Here is a 23,323-nt window from a genome sequence, read left to right on the forward strand (position 1 = left end):
AAAAAGGGGTTATGAAAACTCACCTAGTAAGGTTAAGCGAGTGACATACGAATCAAGCATTTAAGCGAGCTGAAATAGATGAGTTCGATTTGACGAGTAGCCCTAGAAAATATTTCAAGGTCAAATATAATGATCAAGGAATTGAAGAAAATCAAATGAAGAGAATTAGTTTTGGTTCAATGTTTGGAGTTTTAGAGCATTTGAAAGAAAAATATATCTTTCACTGTAATTAGTTATTATGTTTTCAACGTAAAACTTTTATGTTTCTAAATTCTAGTTTTTATCTAAGGATCGGGTTTTAATAATAGTTAGTCATGTTTATAAGTTTGTCTCGTTTCAAGAAAAACCGAAACATGCCTAAAAAGTAAGAAAACAAGTTAAAGCGAGTGGTTCGTGCTTGGTCGGATAAAAACTCGATTTATGTCAAATTTGGTCTCGACATGGCAAAAATATTATTTTAGAATTTAGGAGATGAAAGAATCAATTTTTGGAAGTTAAAAAAATATAAAAATATCCAAACTTTAACGAACGGTCGCATAAGTAAGTCGAGTTCATTTTTTATGAACTAAGAACATCGTCAAATTATTTTCAACCTAACATCAAACTCTAAATGAAGAAAAACATGCAGGAAAATAACACAAACATACCTGCAGATTAGACACGAAAATAAAAGATGAAACTTAAACGGATTGACTTTCAAAGTCAAATTAAGCAAGAACTCTTTAAATAGCAAGAACAAAGAAAATTCTTGACTTGAATTGCAGCAAAGTGAAGTGAGAAGTAGAGAAACTATATTTATAGAGGAATTGAGCAAGAGATGATTAAAAAAATTTAAATTGGCCAGGCTTGTTAATTATCGTTGAAAACTACTTAAAACATCAAATTAGTCACTAATATTAAATTGAAACATAAGAACTATAATACAAATAGTTTATTAACCTCATAAAACACATACATGAAACACAAATCATTTGAATTGACCTAAACATGGAGTAATGGCAAAATTTATACAACAAAAATGAAATAGATATGCGCTTCGCGCATTGCGATCGACCAAAGGTCCTTCCGTCGCGTAGCACGACGCATCCGGGTCTACGAGATCTTGGGTTCCATCGTGTATCGCGATGGTCGAGAGGGAAGAAGTGTCGCGCATCGCGACCCAATTATTTCCTGGATAAACCTTAAGATTGTCGCGCTGCGTGACGCACTCAGATTTTCAGAATTTTTGAGATTTGACAAAATTGGTCCTTAGACTTAATTTAGATGCAATAAAGGTACAAAATACGTGAAGTAAAACTTGGAATTAAAATCATAAAAATTAAATAACATTATCTCACATTTAAAATATAAATTAATAATAATATCCGAAATATATTAAAAAAGTTTTAAAACGGGTCGAGGTTTCGGGTTTAAAATTTAACGAACGTTACATGCTTCGCTACCTTCACATCACTTTTCAATTTTCATCACTGGCTCCTTTTTAACCACCACTCTCCGCTATATCTTCATGCGTTTAATGACACGGCTTGGGCTAGTCATGACTGGTCCAGTTATCGTAGCACAACAACATGTATTGTTTATCTTGGATCAAATCCAGTTGTTTGGAGCTCTAAACGTTAACTAACGTTAGCACCATCCTCTGACGAAGCCAAATTTCAAGCCATGGCTTCAACCACCACCAAAGGAAAGGGGTTAATGCCTCTTTTATTTGAACTAGGTTACAAGTCATCCGCCACACCAGGCATCTATTATGACAACTTGAGTGCTACGCGTTACTTGACGAATTCAGTATTTCACTCATGCATGAAACATCTAGCCCTTGATTTTCACTTTGTATGGGAAATGGTTCAATGAGGTATCATACGTGTCACGCACATCTCTGGTGATTATCAACTGGCAGACGCACTCACTAATCCATTACTAAAACCTCGTTTTCATAATCTCTTAATTGGACTCATCTCCCGAACATCTATCTTACGAGGGCATATTAGCTTACAACCCGGTTTCCCGTCAAACAACAAACCATTTAATTATTGTATTATATTTAAATATAACTTTCTTGCTAGTTACTTTTCTTACTATTGTGATTATTTCCAACAATGTAGATTTGTATCTTGTATTTATTCAAATTGTGTATGATGAAAATATTGTCTGGTTATCAATTCATGGATTTTCCTTAGAATTGGTGGCTACTCGGATGACCAACGTTGTCAAGAATTACGAGTGCGAGTGACTTTTTATCAATAGATATACCTAAATGGTCGGGCTTTGCTAGTTATTAATAAAAGGACACACATTGAAGTCAAAATTTATCATAGGACATTATTAATGTAATGGTTAGTTACCCACCCCAATCAAATCCATACCCCACCATTAACAAAACCATAAAAGAAATGAAAAAAACAAGAAAAGAAGAAAAACAGAAAAGAGAGAAAGAAAAGAAAAATAGAAAGAGGTGATCGGATGGCCATCCATATAACTTTGGGTTATCTTCATCTATCCGAATGGTTTACTCTTGTGTGGCCATTATGCAAGTATTATCATGAACCATAGGCATCCATCGGCCACAACTACAACACCACTAATAACTTATCTACTTGATTGATTATGGCCCCTTTGATGTAAATTGCCACCACCCTCAAACCATTATATATACCTACATATTTACAATCAACCAAAGCAAATCTATTCGGTTTCAAACCCAAACATTAAAATGGCTTCACTTTCCTCAGCCACCATGACCACCGCAGCCGTCCCAACTCAAGCCACCATGGTGGCCCCGTTCACCGGGCTCAGGTCCACTGCCACTTTCCCAGGCACCAAGAAGGCGGAAAACGACTTCTCTTCCCTCCCAAGCAATGGCGGAAGAGTGCAATGCATGCAAGTGTGGCCTCCTCTCGGAAAGAAGAAATACGAGACTCTTTCATACCTTCCACCTCTAACCCCGATCCAATTGGCGAAAGAAGTTGACTACCTTCTCCGCAACAAGTGGGTTCCTTGTTTGGAATTTGAGTTGGAACACGGGTACGTCTACCGTGAGAACCACAGATCACCTGGGTACTATGACGGCAGATACTGGACCATGTGGAAGTTGCCCATGTTTGGGTGCACTGACTCCGCCCAGGTGTTGAAGGAGGTACAGGAGTGCTTGAAGGAGTACCCAGAAGCATGGGTCCGTATCATTGGATTTGACAACGTACGTCAAGTTCAATGTATCAGTTTCATTGCACACAAACCATATGAAAAATAAGCCAGAAATATTTCCACCTTTTTTTACTAGTATTCCAACTTTTTTTTATTTTAAATGAACTCAAGAGGAGAATAAGAAAGAGTACAGTCTTTTATGTATCCACTTTTCGTCCCATGTTGAAGCTATCTAATCATCTTTGTGATTTGATTTGTTTAATTCTTTATTTTCATATTCGTATCACATTATTTGTTGAATACCTCAAAGGCTCAAACAAACAAATGCCAGCTATGAACAAGTTATGCTCAGTGATTGTGATTAGATTGTCTTTAAAAAGCTAATTACAAACAAAATGTGTTGGGAGCCTTGAGCACTCGTACGGAGCCAAATTATATTGTAAAGCAATACTTCTAAGCATTTACACAATTCTTACGAAGATTACATCAGGGCTGTAAATGCGTCTACTTGGTCAATTATTATCCGTTTAAGTGAATTTCAACTAGAAGTCGGCTCGTTTCAAGGTCAAAAAAGTGCCACACCCCTCCGAATCTGAACCTTGGTGTGTTTCTTTCCCAAAGGCTGGCCGATGGTTGAGTTATTTTTAGCTGGAACGAGGCTAAAAATTCCATGATTAGTTCGGTGACCAACCAATCCATATTTGAAAATACTCTCATCCATGGGCCCTCAACCATACTCATCATGCGATGAAATTCACCAACTTCTTCTATCGTTCTCGTACACCCGACTAGCATTGGCTTCTCGACTTGAAAATGGTTAAATGTCATTCTTTATTCTTTAGTTCTGTCCGAAAACCATAAGTATGGGTGTCGTTCATTTAAGTTAGCCATCCTAAATGATTTAGAATGAAAACAGATTAAGATTACGCAGAGTAGAAACATGTGGATTGTGTTCTAGAGGTTAAACACGGTTGTGTTTAGCAAAACACGGCCCGTGCTGATGTGGGCTGTTGATGGTTGACTTCCAGGGTTGACCACGGGTGCTTTCAGGCAAAACACGGCCCGTGCTGATGTGGGCTGTTGATGGTTGACTTCCAGGGTTGACCACGGGTGCTTTCAGGCAAAACACGGCCGCGTGCTGCACAAACTCGGGGTTTTGAAGACTCGAACGCGCGTGTCAACTCGGTTTTCCAAACTTATCAAGTGGGTTCGGATTTGGGTTGGTCAATAGGGTGAAACCCGACCTGAACCGAACTGAAACTCAACCAAAGTGGACCAAAAATCGTGTTTAAACTTGTTTACATCAAAATTTTCAAACCAAAATCATGTATAAATCACATAAACAAGTTTAAACACATCATTTTGGCATATTCTACCCGAATGTAGTAGGAACTTGAACTTAGGTTTGGGTTTATACCTGATTTGGATGTGAAGTGGGTAGAACTGAGCCCTAGAGTGAGATTGAAACAATTAAATTGACATACCTTGACGATTAATGGAAGAAATCGGTGGATTGAGGGTAGAATTGGCTAAAAATCGGCCTAGGGTTTGAGTGGAATGGTAAACGGTGAAAAGCGGACAATATTGATGTTGCCCGTCAAGTGGCCTTGCCACGGCCGTGCTCAGCTGGGCATAGTCGTGCTGACCCGGTCTGGTCCTCCTTTTTGGTTTTTTTAACTATTTTTCGAACTCGGGACTTGTTTAACGACCGTAATCGACCGAAAAGGTTATGTATGCCAATTTAAAACATGAGAACATGAAATTTCATTGATGAAAGGGGTAAACGAGTACACGAGTGATAAACGGATACAATGAGTGGTACAATGGACGACTAGCTAAAATCTAAAGCTATCGGAAACTACTTGAATAATCCTGGTCCTCCTCCAAACAAGGTGTACATGTGGGCATGCCCTGTCATGAAGTTGGTTTGGGTTGCCCTTTCGGCTTGGTTCTAGTTAAAGTGAAAAAGTTCGGTCGTGAGTTTCTTGAGGCTGTCATCTAGCTTAGCCATTATTCAGTCCACATGATAGCGTTCAAAACGCAATGTTTCTATCTTGTCATGCATCTCTCGGTTCCATTGTTCCGCCGCCATGTTGATGCTTACTAATTCATTGATTCTCTTGCATAGGCACATGAGTTCCCAAACTACATCTTAAGCACCTCTCTTGGTGTTCCATAATTTGGCCTCCATCATCTCCTCTCCATGGTCAGTCCTTGGGGAAAGAGTGTATGAAAAAGGGGGCATGTTAAAATAATGGGAAGTGATATCCATTTATAGATACACAGGAGTGCAGAACATAGCTGTGGTGACATAAACACGACCGTGGTAATTGAGTGTCACAAATGCTAGTTTCAAAATATTGTATGATTGTAGAGATGATGAGATGTAACAATTCTAAGGTGACTATGGCCCGTGTTAAGCTTAACACGGCTGTGTTAAGTCACTTGACACGAATTTTTGAAATTTCTCTCGTATAACTATTGTGCTTTTGGACGATCGGTTAAGTGTATGCAAATCTTATCCCTAAAACATAAATCAGTTTCATTCCATAACAAAGTCCAACATTACATTAATAATAAAAATACATAAAAATAAAAACGCACAATCTTTTGAGTCTTCAACAGGTAAATAAAAAGAGGCTGGAGAAGGGATCTCCAAAACCTCCTCCTCCGTGTAGGTTTCCGCCGAAAGGATCACCTCCACCGAAAGGTGGTGGTGGTGGAAAGAACCCTAGCCGGGTGGACTGAATTTGGATTTGCTCATTGATGTCATGGAGCTCAGCCTTCTTCTCCTCCATAGTCCTGGTTAGAGCTAAGACTCGTTGCTCATCCTGAATAAGCATGTTGGTGAGCTCTCACGCGATCTCCTGAAGTTGCAGAATCATCTCCAAGTTAACGATTTTCTTCTTTGGAGGTGATGGGATTGGGTTTCTGGCATTAGAGGGTTCCATAGGCATTTTTAGAGGCTGTATATTCAGAGAAGATTGGCTAAAGAATGTGCAAAATCTTTAAGGAAGTGGTGCAACATATATAATTTGCTAGAACCTATCAACACGGCCTTGTTTATCTTAACACGGGCCATGTTGACAAGTTTTCTCTGAAATTGGACAGTCAGAGCCAAAACCAGTGCCAGAATCAATCACTGCAGGGAAATTGTACAGGACACAGTCGTGTTGAGGCCAACATTGTCATGTTTTCCTAATTTCTTTAACTTATCCCTAAAAATTAAAAATAAAAATTAAACCTAAACATGCTAAATTTTTGTCGAAGAAGATAGCTTGACTCACAATTATGTCGGTTTAGTTTGTGGGATGGAGGTTAAGTACCCTCATCGCGGTTTCTACGAGTTCTCCTAAGTAAAGTTTAAGCCGGTGACCGTTTACCTTAAAGCTATTCCCATCTTTCTGAACTAGTTTAACGATTCCATACTCAAAAACTTTCTTAACCGTAAAAGGCTCGGACCATCTAGACTTCAATTTTCCACGAAACAAACGAAGGCAAGAGTTGTATAAAAGTACCCGGTCTCCCGCTTTAAATGTTTTTCACCGTTTAGATGTTCATCATGAAGTCTTTTAGACCTTTCCTTATAAATTCATGAGTTGTCATAAGCTTGCATCCTCAACTCATCTAGCTCGTGCGGCTGCATGAATATGTTTTTCCTAGCGGACTGTAGATCAAGGTTGGTGATTTAAGTTCCTAGTATGCTTTTTGTTCGAGCTCGACCGGAATATGGCATGCCTTTCCATACCTCAATTTGAACGGCGTTGTGCATATAGGAGTTTTGTATACAGTACGGAAAGCCCACAGAGCGTCGCATATTTTCTCCGACCAATCTCTACGATTATGACAGACATTTTTCTCCAAGATTCGTTTAAAACCCCGATTTGTGACTTCCACCTGATCACTTGTTTGTGGGTGATAAGGAGTAGCGATTCTTGGCCAGAAAGTATCTAGCCAATACTTTCTACATTTGTGCATTACAGAATTGTAGTACTTTATCGCCAATAAGTGCTTTGGGAATACCGGAACGAGAGAATAGTTTCTTCATAAATTTGACCACTATCCTAGCATCATTAGTGGGTAAAGCTTGGGCTTCAACCCATTTGTACACGTAATCTATTGCGACTAGGATATGACCAAATGGTGTTGGAAACGGTCCCATAAAGTCTATGCCTCAAACGCAAAACACTTCGCAGACTTGTATCAGTCTTTGTAGCATTTCATCTCTGGATGAGATGTTGCTGGCACGTTGGCATGCATCGCACGAGCAAACCATTTCATGTGCTTCTCGGTAGATGGTAGGCCAATAGATGACGACGTCGAGTACTTTCTTTGCTGTTGTCGATGCTCCATGATGACCTCTTGATGGTCCTTCATGAAATTCTTTCAGGATCTTACCTGCTTCTTCTCCATAGACGTGTCTTCGGATGATATGATCAGCTCCTATGCGGAATAAGTAAGGACCCTCTTGAAAGTAATACTTGACATCAGAGAAAAAATTCTTCCTTTTTTGAAAAGTCATTCCTTTGAGAATGATTCTGCTGGCTTTGTAATTTGCAATGTCAGCGAACCAAGGATGATTTCCTTTTTGAGTCTGGCTATGCATGAGAAATTCATGGGGGGAAATTGTCATTTGTTTTAACCCTCGTCGTTTCTTGCGAAGCTGCGCATTGCAAGATTTTCAAATCCCTTCTTGTACTTGATTTCGATGTTAAATTCTTGTAGATGTAAAATCCATTGGATCAAATGGGGTTTAGCATCTTGTTTACTGAACAAGTACCTAATTACTGCATGTTACGTGTAAACAATGGTTTTTGAAAGACTATATAAGAACGGAATTTGTCGAAAGCGAATACTATAGCCAAAAGCTCATTCTCTGTAGTTATGTAGTTCTCTTATCATTGAGAGTTTTGCTGGCGTAGTAGATCGGATGAAAGTGCTTATCTTCCTTTGTTTTAAAACTGCTCCAACTGCAAAGTCACTTACATCACACATGAGTTCGAATGGTAGCGTCCAGTCTGGAGCTACCATAATTGGAGCATCTACAAGTTTGTCCTTTAGAATTTGGAATGCTTTCAAACATTCTTCAGAGAAGATAATGGAGCATCCTTTTCAAGAAGTTGTATCATTGGCCGGGCTATTTTTGAAAAGTCTTTAATGAAAAGACGATAAAAACCCGTACGGCCAAGAAAACTTCGAATGGATTTAACAGATGTGGCCGTAGAAGTTTGGAAATGGTTTCCACTTTGGCTCTGTCCACCTCTAATGCTGCTTGAGATATCTTGTGCCTGAGAACAATACCTTCTTTAGCCATAAAGTGACATTTTTCCCAGATTAGCACAAGGTTGGCTTCCTCACATTGTGCTAACATCCTTTTTAGGTTTTCAAGACACCGATTGAACGAGTCTCCAAAGACAAAGAAGTCATCTATTAAGACTTCCATTGAATCCTCAATCATGTCGTGAAAGATAGCTACCATACAGCGTTGAAAAGTAGTTGGAGCACTACACAGTTCAAAGGGCATTCGTCGGTAAGCGAATGTGCCATATGGACATGTGAATGTTGTTTTCTCCTGATCTTCACATGATATTGGAATTTGAAAATAACCGGAGAATCCATATAGAAAGCGGTAGTACATCTTTCCTAATAGACGCTCGAGCATCTGATCAATAAATGAAAGAGGAAAGTAATCTTTCCTAGTGGCATTGTTGAGTTTGCGATAGTCGATGCGAACTCGCCATCTCGTGACGGTTCTCATAGAAATCAGCTCATTCTTGTCATTGGTGAGTACTGTCATTCCTCCTTTCTTTGGGACTACTTGAACAAGATTTACCCAAGGAGAATCGGAAATAGGGTAAATTAATCCTGAATGAAGCAGTTTGAGAACTTCCTTCTTCACCACGTCTTGCGTGTTTGGATTTAGTTGTCTCTGGTGCTGCACTACGGGTTTGAAGTCTTCTTCCATTAGAGAATCTTGTGGGCATAAAATGGCAGGCTGATGCCTTTGCTGTTCATGATTTTCCAAGCGATGGCTTTCTTATGAGATTTGAGAACTTCGAATAGTCTTTCTTTCTCATCACTCTAAAGGTCGGAAGAAATGATGACAGGTAAATGAGAATTGCCTTTAAGGAAAGCATACTCGAGGTGTTTGGGAAATTCTTTGAGTTCTGAAGTAGGTGGATCTTCAATAGAAGATTTTGCTTTAGGTTCTAAATCTCTATCTACTTCTTCAAATGTTTCTCCAGAGTTGCTTTCTTTTTCTTCCTTTTCTTCCTGGCAAACAACTTGATCCTCTGAATTGACGGCCTATGCCTTCTCATCAATCAATTAATCAATTGTGTGTCTCATGCTTCTTTTTCAATTGGTCTCATTCGATGATAGCTCACTATTTATTCACACATATCCAGGAAGTATGCAGAATCATCGGTGTACTGCGGATGTTTCATTGATTTGTCTATGTCGAAAGTTACCTCCTCATCCTCTACCCTAAGAGTGAGTTTGTCGGTGCAAACATCTATGAGTGCTCTAGTAATAGCTAAGAATGGTCTTCCTAGGATAAGGGGTACAGAGTTGTCTTCATCCATGTCTAAAGTCACGAAGTAGACTGGAAAGACAAATTTATCGATTTTGACTAACATGTTTTCAACTCTGCCTATCGGGTATTTCACTGATCTATCGGCTAGCTGAATGCTCATACGGGTTGGATTAGGTTCTCCAAGTCCAAGGTTGGAGAAAACCGTATAAGGCATTAGGTTGATGCTAGCTCCTAGGTCGACTAAGGCATTGCTAACAAACAAGTTTTCTATCAAACAAGGAATAGTGAAATTTTCTGGTCAGTCATTTTCTTTGGAAACCTGTTCTGGAGAATGACGGAGAATTCTTCATTGAGTATCACATGTGATAGCTCTTATAGCTTCCTTTTATTGGATAGAACTTCTTTTAATAACTTTATATATTTTGGCATTTGGAAAATGGCTTCTATGAATGGAAGGTTAATATGCAATTGCTTAAAGAGTTCTAAGAATTTGACAAATTGTGCCTCCATCTTTTCCTGCTTTAGTCAAACTATATAAGGAATTGGTGGAACATATGGTTTCGTAGGTTCTTTGACAGGTTTAGGAGTAGTTGGTTTTGGTTGATCATTGGGTGTGTCAAGAACCTCAATCTCACCTTTAGATTGAATAGGTGTGACTTGTGAGTTGTTTGTAGCAGTTCTGCCACTTCTTAGGGTTATAGCATTGACTTGAGCGTTGGGGTTGGTAATTGTGTTACCAGGTAGTCCTCCAAGCTATCTCTCAGAAAGTAGCTAACTGACCTATGTGGTTTTCGATGTTTTGCAAAGTAGCCTTCTGGTTCCTTAGCTCCACTTCGTTCTTCAGGAACCGGTCTTCGGTCAATTTGTTTAAAGCTTCAGTACTTGTCATGAGTTGCGTCAGCAAAGTCTCCATTTTAGATCCACCGACATTTTAGATCCACCATTCGGTTATTGGCAGATACTTGCACCTTCTTTCTGGTATGGAGTTTTAGGTTGAGAGGGTTAGTTTTAATAGGAAGGTCGTTTATCAAAGCCAGGCGGAGCTTGATTGTTGGCTCATATGCTAAAAGTAGTTATATAAAAACACGCTAATCTAGACACTAAGTAATAAATTCTAGACTCTTAAACTTAACTAAACTACTAACCGGTAAGTGAACCGATCGACTCTAGTATAGCTAAGTAAGTCCGGATATCGAACCCACAGGATTCTTTAAATTACGTTAACTAGCTAAATTTAGACTTAACTACAGACACGACTATTTATGTAACACCCCGGCCCGGTTAGGGCTGACGTGTCACTCGATACGGTAATTATAGACATTAAAAACGTTTTCATTAAAGTCTTAACCCAAATTTTAAAATCGCACAACGGTCCAAAAACATTCAAATTAAAGTGTTCGACAAAACGACAAAAAATAAAGTTGTTTAACTCAAAAGAATTTTATTAAGTTCCTCGATTTCCCACTTCTAGCCTTTTTCTTTTACTCTCTTATCACACATTCCCCCGATTCCCATGAGTACCTGTAACAAATAAAAAAAAACACAAAACAAAGAAACACGGCTGAGCCAAAATTGCCCAGTAACGGAGGAAACAATAGCAATAACAATAGACGATGAAGAGCAATACGATACAATGAACGATCAAATGATAAACCAATAAAGTACGCGAGCCAGTAACAGTAACAATACGCTGAACGATCAGTTATGAATCAGTACAATAACAATATATCTATGGAAATACCCATGTGAGCCAGTAACAGTAACAATAGCAGTAACAGTATGCACATTAACTGCAGACTAATGCACCAATAATTAAGTGAGATAGGAATGTGGGCACACACACCTAACCATCTCACTCCAGTAACAATTTACCTAGGATCGATCCATACGCCTCTCAATAATCAGTAAATCAATAAGTGCTCTCGTCTCACAATAATGTAGAGACGCTGTGGACTATTCGCTCCGCCACAGATAGAGCACGTCAAAGGTGCCTCGCTTGACGCCCTATGTCCCCATAGGTGGATAAATGCTCGGGTATTGTGGTCAAATAAAAGACAATAACAATGGTCAATATCAATATAATATGTCTCAATAACAATAAGTCAATGCACAATAGTCTATTTGGAACATGCGATAATGATTGCAATAAAATATATTCTATCGCGTGCATTTTAGTTATCAATTTAACAATAGCAATCTAACAATTTGCAATATATAAAGAAACGATTTAATAAAGATGACAGTGACACGATACTATGAAACGGATCAAAAAACTATGATACGACTGACAACTTAAGAAACGATATATTACGAAAACAAGGACATAATATGACGCTACCAGTGTAAGGCCATGAAATGAGATTGATGAAAAACAATTATTTACGCTATAATTTAAATATCACAGAATCCATACCTTATAAGCGAGTAGCAATAACCGTAACAAAAGACTTAAGCTTGATTAACGTCACGAGAACCTATAATATAGTTATGACTAAAATTATATTTAGGCATTCATGTTTCATTGTCGGTACTAATTGTGTTGTTTTAATCTTTTGACATAAAGTAAACCGTTTCGTTAGCATGTTTATATATGTTCATTAATAATCAAAAGATAATTGTTCTTTTCTTATTAAACTTACCATTATTAAGTTTCATGATTATACAGAGTTTGTATATAGGTTTGTTATAAAATAAAATCAATAGATTATTCATTTATTTGAAACCGTTTCTGTATACTTTGAAATCAAGATAACATATTTTAGAAATAAAACATTCAAAATCATATTTATATATCCCATGATTTTTTTGACATCTTAACCAGTAGATCGTCCTTTTCTTTTCTTTTTTTTTCTTTTTTTTTTAACACCATGGGGTTACCCCTAAACCTTTCAAAATAAGTTTTGAGTTATCAAAAATAAACCGTTGCGTTTGACCGAATTAAAGCCGCATTTATAGATACCTTGAACCAAAGAACAACCTTAACTTTCACCGACCAACAGCGATGGTGAAACTCTGGCTACATGGTCTTTGCAGCAAGTATTAACGGCGATGGCGGTGGTGGTTCGGGATGGGTGGCTGTTTCGTTAACCGGTTGTTTAAATCGATAGAAACAAAACATAGAGTATGAATCAATATGGGGTTACCTTCGATGGTGGCTACGGCGGCGTTGGTGGTACTTAATCAAGAATTCCGGTGGCTACGGTTGTCTCCGGCGACAACAGTTACGGTGGGCGGCGATTTCTCCGGCTGCCTTCAAGATGAACGGAGGTTTTGAAAAAGAGATAAAAGACAAACTTTATTGTTTAATACTATATTGACTGGTTAATCTGAAAGGGATTTGAAATCCCGAAATCAACGTGCTGACTTCAAAATTTGAAAACGAAATTTAAGGAAACATGATCTGAGATTGGAATTGTAAAGCTGACTCTAAAATATTCCTCCTTTCCATTAATATTCTAATCTTACCATTTTTTTTTTGGAAAACTAATAACTTGATATCACATCTTTATTTTTATATTTGCCTGCTACAACACAAAGAATTATGCAAATATGTACAAAGTTCAATTTGTTATAGTCATCACGTCTTAATTATTTAGGCTTTAGATTTTATTATTAGACGACTAACGTTCGAAACACTTAAGTACCCGACACAATATTTATTATATTAGGGTTTACAAATTTTAGTATATTATAATTTATCTATTATTATTAGGGGGTTTTACTTAAAAACTAAAAATTAAACTAATTAATAAAATTAAAGACTTAAAAACGCCTTAACCCTGGACTTAATTCAAATGATGACAAGATAACTACCTATGCTAGAATCCTCTAAATTTCAGTTATCAATTAACCCGGGATAATACTTAGTTATGGAACTAGGATCGTAAAATAGACGCTTAAGAGAAAACCCGAACAGGACCCTTGACCCTTCTCAAGAGACACCTATGGATTTCTAATAAGTTTTAACGCACACCAGTATTAAAAATCAAGTTTCCTTACGGTCACCTAATTTATTACAAACTAGTTCCTTTATACGAAATCCTACCTTACAGCGCGGAAATCAAAGGCAGTCTAATATATTCAATTGACTCGATAGACAAAGTTAACCGATCAAACCTAGACGGACTCCTTACGAAGAACTAAATCTAGCAATCCTGATCAACAAAGACCTATCAATAACCTAGCACCTTACAGCTATTTAGGTTAACAGCACACTTAGGTTTATTTGATTAACTAATATTATTCCTATAATCTTAATGCATATCAATCATAAAATAATCAATAACACAAAGTAATTGACCTAATAGCGACATATCATAATGACAAACAATAATCAAGGCAACTATGGAATAATAATAATTAATCAAACAATCCTAAATATCCATATGTATCAATTTAATATAATTAAACCTTTTATCTAGTTCATAAAAACCATAACGATAAATAAATCCCAAGTCAAAATCAAACGTCAACAAAGGTTCATCATAAGCCTATGCAGTCTATAATGTTTAGCCTAGCATCTTAAAATCAAACAAAATTATAATAGACAAAATCATGACGAAAATAAATAAGAACGGAAGATTAAAGGCGATAAAACCCGTGGTCTTCGTTCTTGGATAATAAGCACTTCGTCGGCTAATTCCTAGCCTTCAAACCCACCAAATATTGCAATCCTAAGCTCCAGGAAACTCCAAATTTGGCTCTGGTTCGCAGGGTATGCTCAGGATTAAGTTTAGGGGTGTTTAAATAGGTTTCCTGGGCCCAAAACTGATAAAAACAAAAAAAATACGCGAAACGAGATGCCCGGCGCGCCGCGCGGCGGTATTGTCCTCCTGGTCGCGTGGCGCTCCGGATGAGGGGGGGTTGACCGGTCCGGTTCGTTTCCTGATGTGGTCCGGTTCAATTCTGATGCTCCGGTTCACCGGTTTGGCTTGTTTTAGCTCTTGTTTCGCCTTTTTTAACCATGAACAAGTCTCGAAACATACATTATTCAAATATATTAGTAATATACAAATTCTAATAAAAACCGAACGAAAACTAATAAAATATTATATTAAATATACAAGGGATTTATATATATTTAGCATTATATCATTGGCTCCATCCCTCCGGCTAAAGTTAGGATGATTTCTCCAACCAAGGTTGTAAGTGTTGCCATACGTGTTATTTTGTCGGCTTACGAAATCACATTCTTTGATGGCCATACTTTGGCAGTATTTAACCTTGTGATCTCCCCCAAACCTGTCACACTTTACCTTTGCTTTACCCAGCTCAGACTGAAGCTGTTCAAATTTCTTCGAGAAGGACTCGAATTGTAAAGAGATAAAGGTACTGTTGTTGACCTGGTGTATGCCTTTGTGTGAGGGGCTTGATTAAGGTGAATTATAGGCAAAGCTTTTCTTATCAGCTTTTTCTAAGATCTCAAACGCCTCATTCGAAGATTTGGTTCTGAGATCTCCACTAGCGACCTAATCGATTGCTTGTTTGTTGTGGCTAGTCTGAGTGTCGAAGAAAGTTTAGACTTGAAGCCACTTGTTCAATTCATGGTGGGACATCGTCGAAAAAGGCTCTTGTGTCTCTCCCGTGCTGCGTGTAGTGACTTGTCCTCATCTGTCCAGAATCTGGTGATGCTGGCACGATGCTTGGCAGTTTTGTCGAGTGGAAATATTTTAGAAGGAATTGTTCTTCCATATGATCCCTGTTGGTGATGGCACCGGATGGTAAAGATTCTAGCCATTCCAAGGTGTGACCTCGGAGAGAAAATGGAAAGAGTTTAAGTCTAGCTTGATCTTTGGGGCAATTTTGGATTTTGAAAGTTTCACAAATTCGAAGAAATCGGGTAATATGAGACAAAGGATCTTCATTGAGAAGTCCATGAAACTGAACAGAGTTTTCAATCATTTGAATGGTGCTAGATTTGATTTCGAAGTTTAGAAGAATTTCGGGTGGTGCAATACTATTGCCATAGCCGTTGAGTGTCGGCTTGCCATATTGGTTCCAGTTTAGCTTTTTGTTTAGTTGCACTATCATAGGCTCCTCTTGGTTCTCCTCGGTTGGTGTACTTCCTTCTAGTTCGTCCTTAACTCCTTTAGTTGCTTTTCACGCCCGAGTGCATCTCCTTCGGTGAAAGTGGCGTTCGGGTTCGAAAAATTGTTAAACGAATTCAGGAGTAGATGCAGAGGACATATACTAACTACGAAAGTATTAAGATCTTATGACTTAACTAAAACTAAGCTAAGGTAAGCAATTTATAAAACTAGAAAGATAAAAATAAAACTAAAAATAAAGAAGATAGAAAAAATATTTTTGTTCTTTTTTATAAGTTTTTTTTTAAATATATACACTATAAACAATGGTTTAATAAATACTTGGATCATTTGTAAAAATTCACTGTGTGTCCCCGACAACGGCGCCAAAAACTTGATGTGATGTGTTGGTAGAAGAGAAAAAGCTGTTAAGCTTTTCTAAAGTTTGTTCACATAATGTATAGTTTTAAATTTATAAAAAATGAATATTATCTTAACTAAATTACACACAAATAGGCAAGTGTACTTATCGTGTATGTGGTAAAGTATAGGTAAGAAACAAGTATCGATCCACGGACACACTTGTTTGATTTTTACTACTAAATCGTTATATTTATTTTAGCCGGAAGTAGACATCATATTATTTTTGGTTTGATAAATTAGTTTTAAAGATAAATTTAAAAGCATAAATTAAAGACAATATTTTTGTATTTTTTTTATTTTAAAAGAGATGATCAATGATAAAAGTGTATCATCTTGGTTATAACTTCTCTTAACTTGGTTTAAACAATTATTTGGTAAACATGTGATATGAGCTTGCTATAGTGATTTAATGGTGATGGTCAATCTTGATTTTGTTATTTCAAAAAGAACAAAAAAAAATAAATAAAAAACCCTAACCACCGTCACCCACTTATTCTCCGTCCATACCACCACCGCCGGCCACCACAGCCACTGTCACGACCAGATCGGTCCTCAGAACCACCGTCGTCGCATCTGCCGCCTCCGTCAGGACCATTTAGAAAATTGACGGAAACGTTGAAGATCTCAAGAGATAATCTACTTAACGGTGAAATTGAACCGTTGAAGCAATTGAATCGAGACGCAATCGGGTCAATGTGTCAGCAGCGGGAACACCGGAGAAGCTTAAAGTCTCTATAACAAGTGGAATCACCTTGCCAATGAGCTCAGATCTGGCAGCGGTGGTGGGGTTACGACGGTGGAGAATGGTTTTGGTGGTGGTATTCGAAGGTGGCCGGAGCAGACGCGTGTGCATCGAGAGAGAAAGAGAGAAGATGAAGTGTGGAGGTGGGCATAATAATTTTATAAAGATATTAATTCTTTTTTAAATAATATATTTATAAGCAAGGTTATTTTAGTCTTTTTGTAAAAAACTAACAGAAAGGTTGGATGGGGTTTGCAAGTTGGACGAAATCGGTAACGATCTGAAAACCTCGATGGCCCAGATGCACAAAAAATAAATTTTTGGACGAAATTCGCATAATTGACCAAACCTTAAGGACGATTTTGACACTTTACTCTATAATAAATATTGATAAGATAACTTACTTTAAAGATGAGGCAATCCCTTAAATTACTAAGTGAATTACCTTTGATATTTTAGTAAAAATAACATTTGTATTATACTTAGAATACTAATTAAGATAAAGGATCAACCTTGAGTTATCAAGTATTAACCCACACAACTCTTGAACAATTATAGAACTCGTGTAATAACCACCCAAGAACTGTTTAAATTAGGTTGTGTTGCACACTCACTTGACAAGTAATTAACCGATTTTAGTGGAAGAACATCAATAACCCATTTTCACAACATTGCCAATCATTCCCCATTTTAAGATAATCAATTACTACTAACACCTCATTTGGTCCATGTTTAAATTAGGATTTATATTTTTTTTCAATCAAGCCCTTACAAGAATGGCAGTTCCCCAGCTTATTATTAAGCTCGGTACTTGATGTCTCTTTTAAAATTCATAACAAAGGCCTCACAAGACTAGCAATTCCTTAACTTATCGTCAAGCTCGGTACTTGGGGTATCTTTTAAGAGTATTTTAACATTCCTCATCAAGTGATAATTACAACATAACCTTTACTTATTAAAAACCGATCACATGTTTAACCAATATTATTAAACTTCAATTAAGATTCATTATAAACCAAGATGATACTGTAAAAGTTAAGCCAATAATATACATAAGTGAATCTATCAAAGTAATAGATACAAGCACGATCAAATTAGAACAATCTAACCAATTTGGGTGACTAATCTGTGATGCTAATGATTTCTTCCACAAGTTTAATCTCCTTAATCTTCAAGAGTTGGATGAATGGGATAATTCCCTTATTAATGGTGGTGAAAGTGAGTGGGTGGAGTGTATTGACTACTTCTCCAAGTCCATTGAATGTGGTTGATGAACATTCATTTATAGATTGATCAGAGCTCCAAAACATGGCCGTGGTGAGTTAGGCACGGCCGTGGTGAGTCCAGAACAGTCCAAATTTGTCTTTTTTTTCTTGTACTTTCAACATGGGGTGTGTTTTGGTAAAGCACGGCCATATTGAGCCTCAGAACCTTTTATTTTGTCTTTTCCTCTTGTTCTTGTTAACATGGGTGTGTTGAGGTTAACATGACCATGTTTTGACTTCCTGAATTTTTTTCTGTTCTTCGTATATTCTTGGCATGGTTGTGCCTTGATTCATCATGGGTGTGTTAAGTCTGTTTTCACCATTTTTCTTCTTATTTCAACTCGTTTTATTCATTAAGGCTATATTTACCTAGTGATAGAAATTATAAATATTAGTGGTTATTTGTTCTAATATAATTGACGAATTATGCTTATTTGGAGATATTTTAGTGCCGAAAAGTTGTTTAAATTATTTTTATCAGTTCATGATATCAAAAACTAAATTACAAACAAGGCACATTTCTTCTCCATGTATATTTCTTCTCCATATATATTAAACATGGTTAAAAATTAATCATTATAAAATGTCCATTGAAATTTTTAATAAGAAGATTTAAAGATGAACTCAATATAAATTCGAAGTTTAAAAAAAATGTGATTATAGATTATTTTTTATCAGACAATTTTAAAATTTGAAATATTTTAGTAGTTATTAATTTATAGTTTCATTAATACCAATATATATATATATATAGGGTAAAGATAACATACAAATAGAAAAAGTGCGCGAAGCGTACGAACTAGAATAAAATTGGAGGCGGTGGCATTTTTGTAAATTAGTGGACTTCATGTTTGTAGTGTAATTTAATTACTCTATACAGTTTACAAATAGAGTAATTATAGTTTACAAATAGAGTAATTTTATTACTCTGTTTGTAACTATATAGAGTAATTTTATTACTCTACTTGTTTCATTTAGAGTAATTATTTTATTAGTAGAGTAATTATTGAATCTGCTTCTTCTTCTTTCTCAAATTGTCTGCTTCAAAAACCTGTAACTACAAATCGATCGGCAAATCACACACTTTTTTGTTTCAATATGCCATAAAAAGCTTCAAATTGGCGAAATCGTAAACACATATCTTCTGATTCTTCTCTAACATCATCATAATAATTTGGTCTTGTCGGAGACGTAGGGATTTAACTTCTGATTGGAACGATACATCAGCTTTGGTGGTCAGCAGCCGTCAATTAGAGCGAGTATGTTGCAGCAGAAAACGAAGGCGATGCCGCCACCAGAGTCAAAGTCTTGCCGGGTTTGTCGCAGTTGTAGATACGAGAGATGTGGTTGGTGTCGGTGGCGAGGCAACAGAGCCTTGGTTGAAGGAAAGGTGGCGGAGGTTAGCGGTGGAGTGATTGGAGTCCGGTGATTTTGTGGTGGATAAGGAAGAAGATGAAGATGGGGTCTAGTGGTTGAATGAGGAAGAAGATGAAGATGTGGTGTGGTGGTTTTGTTCAGTTTGTATGTTTAGTACGAATTTTTATTTGTATTTGATCCATCTCCTATACACACACACACAAAGATTTCAAAAAAAGTTATTATCTTATCATTTATCGGTTGGGGACCCAATTTTGCACTGATTCTAAGTTGGAACCGGACAAATTATTAATTTTATCGAGGTTATTAGTTTACCGAGTATTAATTTATAGAGGTTTTACTCTAGATCAAACTGATTATGAGTAAACTTAGCTTGAGTCAAAAGGATTGGTTTAAAAAGTATGAATCTGGTTGAGATCAAAACTGAGTTTCGGGCAAAAAATGAAGTTAGATTTAAATTAGTGGTTTCGGAGGAAAAATCACCCGATATACATATTCAAAGTGGCTAGTGACGATTGGGTGAAGGGTGACAACGATTATGATGTCAAAGGTGGATAGGTGTTATCCATTTTAAATTAAGGAGGTGTTTGGTTGAGATTTTGAAAACTGTTTCTTCCTTTTTTTTTTTTTAAATCAATTTTAAAACTTTTTAACACACATCAATTTTTTATTACCAAACAACTTTTACTTTAAAAAACAAACAAACAATCAAGCAAATAAACATGAGTTTTTAGAAGCTCACCCAAACAACCCCTAACAAGTTTATAATAAGAATAACATATTGTATGATTTAAGTAAACCGAAAATGATCTGGTCTAAACGAAAAGAACCATAGTGAATTTTCTTTTACTTACTAAAACCATTTCTTTAAAATAGTTCGTGATTTCCACTCTAGTTTTATAATTAAAACTAAGGTATCCATCTAGATAGTACATTACTGTTTTTTTATAAGGCGCAATGATTAAAATGGACCTTCTTCTCAGCATTCCTTGATCAACCCCAAAATAAAAAATTGCCTAAAATGATCAATTTCTAAACTGTCGGATACAATAAATGAGAATTGACATCCGACAGATATATCTGGTATTCTTCTGTTTTTAACCAACCAAATTTAGACACGTATGGTAGGCCATGAAACTATTCCGACGGACTTAATATCTACTCCGTTGGGCCTCCATATCTATTCCGTTGGGCTTCATTTTCGTATGTAATATTATTCTGTCGGCTAGACAGAATAGATATGAAGTCCGAGAGAATAGATATGAGGCCCGAAAAAATAGATATGAAGCCTGCCAGAATAGATCAGCGGCCGATCGTTTAAGTATATACGTGTTTAGATGTGGTTGGTTTAAAAACGGAAGAGTGTCAGATCCGTCGGATGTCAATTCTAATCCGTTGGACTAGACAAGTTATAAAGTGACCATTTTGGGTATTTTTGGTTTGAGGTGTGGTTAATTAGGGAATGTTTTTGGTAGAAAGTGTCATTGATTATCCTTTTTTTATACTAGTTTTAGAGACCGTGTCACATACGGGAAAATTCAAATTATAAAATTACAAGTAAATCAAATTATTACATAGCGTATATAAAAATACATCTATATTTGTATTTATACTATGTGTACATAATTGATTTTATTTATAGCACAAAATGATTTTTTTTAAATGAACTTAATAAAAAAATGCATGTGAAAAACGTACCCGATAATACTTTTTTCTATTGAAACTTTCATTCCCAGTGTCATATAACTATAATTGAAAGAATTTTGGTTATCATCAAATTTTATAAATAAGATTTCTTATAGGATAGTAATTCTAACAACTCAGCCTAAATACAGAAGGAGTATTACCTTTATGGATATATTTATCAATTTACCACTCATCGAAGGAAATGAGAACATTAAATTGTAACGACTGATGCTATTCAAGAACTATGTTTTTCTGAGCTACACTATGAAAAAGATTCTGATAAGTTTCAGGATCTTCTAGACTTTGTCATAATGACAACATAAAATATAACATGTTTGTGAATATTTTGTTTCGTTTGAGCATAGTTTTGCATGACATGTTTTCCATATAACGTTCTGATCACCATTGAAGGACAAGTTAATGCTGATACAAATATTTCAAATTTGATAAAAATTAGAAGCATTGATATGCCTGGGGTGACATGTCAAAAGCATACGCAATCTTTTCTTAAATTTTAATAGTCGAGGGAAATATTGTTAATTTGACCAATCCCGAACCTTTTGATTATTTTCAAAAATGCACTTGAAAATAAATTTAACCCAAATCATCTTTAAAATTTTAACTTTCATGCGTTTGATATTTTTAAGTTAACACTTTGAACTAATAACAAATTTGACCATAAATTTATTTGTATTCTCAAACTTTTAAAAATACTCAAATTTCTCATTTTTGACTCGTAACAAATTTTGACCTAAATGTAATTAACTTGTACCAAACAGTGTATATACCAACTTTTGACCCATAAAATCAAATTTATGTTCCACAAAAAACCAGAAACAATCTTCGATAAAAAAAACTAAGAAATTAAATATGATAAACTTTGTTATGTCTGAAAGTGATTCGTATATATTATCATTGCATTTTGCATATATATAGTTTACTAAATTAACTGAAAAAATAAATGGATAGATTTAAAACATATATTTATAATTTATAAATTTATATAACAATTTATAGTAATAATAATAATAGATAAATTGATTTATTTTAAAAAAAATGGATTGACTTTTAAGCATATATTTATAATTTAAAGATTAAAAAAATTACTTTGATTAAAGCATATTTGAGTTTTGTTTTTCTTTACAATCTTCTGCAATATACACAATACAATATGTTAATGATAGCATTTGAAATTATATTCTTTTCAATATTTGACAAACATGTTTTATTATTGAATTTTGGATTTCACCAAATATTTATTTTTATAAGAAATATATAGATATAATATAAATAAAGTGTAAAAAAAAGTGAATAATTGTTGATCTATCACGTATATTAAAACCAATTAAAATATTAGTTTTGAAGAGAAAATAATTGTAAGAATTAACAAAAGATGACAAGTGTACACAGTTTTTTTTTACTTTATTAGAATGAGAAGATTTTTGTATACAAAACAAGAACCAAACGAGAAAATTCCTATACAATGAATTTCATGTCACCTTCTAAACATATGTTAAAAGATGCTTCGAAGCTAGATATCCCAGGCTTTGTGCAGCATGCAAAATAAGCACCAATATAGACTTATTTATATACACGCATGTATATATAAGCAAAATTTAGTAATACAACGATTGTAACAAGCGAAAAAAACAAAATTGATGTAGCAAAACTAACTTGGTTTACATAGATAAATGAATCGTTAGACTTTGCTAGCATGTTTGAAAACCAAGTTGTTTGGGTATTTTTCATAATCAATTCTCTCTGGTATATCATTCTTAATAGCTATTGTTCAAAATCAGCCGGGTGTTGATCCTCGCTTGGTAAAATTGTTAATTTATCGATATTTACATGGGGTTAAAAAAACGGAGAAAGAGATTTAGTTACATACTCGCATGTTCTTCCATAAAACTTAGGGTTATCTTCAACTATCCGAAGGGTTTACTCTTGTGTGGCCATTATGTAAGGATATATTATCATGAACTATAGGCACCCATCAGTCAAAATGGCACCACCACTTATAGCTTATCTACGGGATTGATTTTGGCCCCTTTGATGCAAACTGCCAACCTCCTCAAACCATTATATACCTACAAAGCAGTTAACAAAGCACCTCAATCTGGTTTCA

At 35.8% G+C, this 23,323-nt stretch overlaps 1 pseudogene; it reads left to right on the plus strand.

The window, feature by feature from the left end:
- The first annotated feature begins 2,675 nt into the window (after window positions 1–2,675).
- On the plus strand, window positions 2,676–3,315 carry LOC143536568 (ribulose bisphosphate carboxylase small subunit, chloroplastic 4 pseudogene; annotated as a pseudogene).
- The last annotated feature ends 20,008 nt before the right edge of the window (window positions 3,316–23,323 follow it).

The sequence above is a fragment of the Bidens hawaiensis genome, unplaced genomic scaffold, assembly GCF_021521415.1.
Source record: "Bidens hawaiensis isolate Kalapana, Puna unplaced genomic scaffold, B.hawaiensis_p1.1 tig00010814_1, whole genome shotgun sequence".
Taxonomy (NCBI): domain Eukaryota; kingdom Viridiplantae; phylum Streptophyta; class Magnoliopsida; order Asterales; family Asteraceae; genus Bidens; species Bidens hawaiensis.